The sequence below is a fragment of the Vanellus vanellus genome, assembly GCF_965231255.1.
Source record: "Vanellus vanellus genome assembly, chromosome: 12".
NCBI classification, from domain to species: Eukaryota; Metazoa; Chordata; class Aves; order Charadriiformes; family Charadriidae; genus Vanellus; species Vanellus vanellus.
Window position 1 is genome coordinate 8,191,665 of NC_138917.1, and position 2,966 is coordinate 8,194,630.

Here is a 2,966-nt window from a genome sequence, read left to right on the forward strand (position 1 = left end):
TCAAAGGTGTGCCTGGGTAAGTGTCCTGTGAATAAAGGGAAAGCTGGGTGAAAATAGTTGGTGCTAAGTATGCAATTATTTTAAAAAATGGTTCTTTGAGGGTGAAATTACTTCTTTACACCAGCATAAGGACAGTACCTTAAAACTGGGTACGGGTGCACACCTCAGGCTCTGTGAATGGAGCTGAAACACCTATGCCAACAGACAGATGGAGCTGTAAAAGTATCCCAAGAACCTGTGGCATTGGTGACTGAGCTCCGCAAACTAACTGTCCATGGAGAAGTTAATATCCTTCCCAACTCTTACTCTCCCCCTCCCACTTTTTATTCTAATTTCGCAAGATGCACCTGATTTCTTTGAAGAACCTTTGCCTTGTGGGTCTTTAGAGGGTAGAGTGATTTTCAGGATGAAAAATAAATGCTGCAAAACTTTGTGAGCCTTTAAGACTTTAAACTTTCTGTTTAGGGGCTTCTCTTATGCGGGTACAGCTGCTCCTGCAAGACAAATTCTTTATTCTGGACTGATTGCAGCAAGGGTCGGTCTTGCAAATCCTTAGGCATATGGGTGATCTTGTGGGGTAACTTTATGTGTGTGAATAGTTGCACTGCACAGTGTCACCCACTCATGTGAGTAAACGTACTTGTATCTGGCCAGAGCGAAGCCAACTGAAAATGCTCCAATCATTTTATCAGGCTTTGAATTAGGCAAGAATGAAAATACTTGTTATACCAACCGTTCTGCCCCAAGATAGTTTTCTCAACACTTTCAGCTTCACTTTAAAACTAACTTGAGCTTAACTGGCAGTTATGAAAACAAAGCAGCTCAGTGTGTCTTTTGTGTACCTACGTCAGGCTGACTGTTAAGATTACAGAGCTACATAAGGACAAGTTCTGTGCAAACATCCAAGGAAGGATAAATATTTTAATTCCTCTTTTTTTGTTTGATTTTCACCCAGCTGGACCATTCTATTAAGCAGCTGTCAAGGAATGCTTTACCCAACAGTTTTCTGTTTTGGAAGAATTCTGGTCCCAAATCTCCATGAGCACCTCTCCATCATTACCCTGATCCCTGCCCACCAGTGATAAAAAGACTTCGCTATTCAAGGAACGGGATGAATCAGATTTTAAGCCTATCAGCAGGGGGAGAAATGTGATCCCCTGACAGAAACCGCACCGTTTATCAGCTGCCCTTCTACCCATGAAATGTAAATAGCTCTGAGCGGATCCCTATAAGCCACAGTGCCATTATCAGGCTGCTGGAACAGAGCCTGCCCTTTATGTGCGTGTTATGTGACCGATTCAGATTTCATGACCATGAACATAACTCAGTATTATAAAAATGAAGTGACGTCAGAATTGTACCTAAATATCATATCTAAGTTGCATTAAAATAGGCAGGAATGTAAGACTAAAGGGGCTCTCTGGATCAAATCCAGTGCCTGCCTATCCCGAACAGCTGCTTTAAAGAAGCCTTTTCATCAGCTTAAAGTTCAAAGAAACCTGCAGGTTTCTTCTTTTCCTGTTTATACCTGGGTTTCACCAGCTTTGACACCCAGTTTGCAAGCCTACACCTGAAATCTTAAGAATTTGAGGAACTCTGAGCTAGCAGCAAAACAGGTTTTATAAATGTTTTTTTTTTTTAAGTTACTTTCCTTTAGCTTCTCAGTCTGGTGAGCTGCAGATAGAGAGCTAATGATGGAACAGATTTATTTCCACAGTATCTAAGCAGACACACATGTGTGCCAGTCTTTCTAAGTTGTTTTTTTTAGCCAGCACGGTTAATACTCAAAATGTACATCTGCATTTTTGTACCTGCAAAACCTCAGCAAGGCGGCTGAAGTCTGGGTTATTTGTTGCACATATTAGAAAAGAAAAAGCAGGATAAATTTGTGTGATTTAAAGGATTGTCTGGCAGATGGGCAACTGCTTTTTAGAAGTCCTGTACCTTTGCGTTGACTTTCATAAATCCTTAAGGTCAAGTTATTGGTATTTGGGCCTTACAGCTTCTGTCAGCTGTTTAGCGTTATAAAATGGAAAACACATTTTCTATTAATGTTTTCCTTTTCTGTGGCAGTCCTAACGGGACAGTTGCATTCCATTTTGACAAACCTGCCAGAGTTGCTAGGCAAAAGAAGCCATGTATGCTCCCTTCTTTAGTCCGTGTCCTCATCTGCATGCAGAAAATTAGCATTTTGATATGCAGAGTAGTAGCGGTGTATATAAATACCCGATTCACAAATACAAGTGCCTGCTTCCACCCACAAACTGTGGGATTTTTTCCCATTCACCGAATGTTTTAAGCCAAAGCTAAGACGCCTGTAAAACACTTGATATTTTGCATATGACATTAGCAGCTGGAGAGATGAAAGATGCCAAACTGCTCTTCTGTTTCCTATCATAAACAGGCACGCTACTTGATGCTGTACAGAGCAAAGGAACAGATGAAGGGCTCCACATTTTCCTAAATATCTTCATTTGTTGAACTCCATTCACTTCTTTGTGCCTTTGTTCCAAGTTCTAGGTATTAAATGCAACACCATATCCAGACAGATCTATTTCTAGAATTTTATAATATGCAGCTTCATTCAGTGATATCTTAACTCCTGCTGAGAGACAAGAGTCCATCCATATTTTATAGTTCCAATCTCGGTTTAGGCCAGAAACTTGCTGCTTTGCCACTGACACTACTTGACAACTTAAAGCAACACAGCTGATAATGAAAGTCTTCATGCAGCCTTGCTCCTAGGTGCTGCTCAGTGAAATGGGTTGCATTTTTTTCAGCAAGACTTTTTGCAGAAAAATCGAATTCTGATTAAATGAGCAAAGCCCTTCAATGGTTACTGCAAAGTCCCAAAGTTAAATGCCAAACTGTTCTGTTTTAAAATAAAAAATTCAGTGCCTAAAAACATCAGAGGATCCAGTTGAAAAACATGTCTTGAGCATTAACAAATTTGCAATATGAAAACT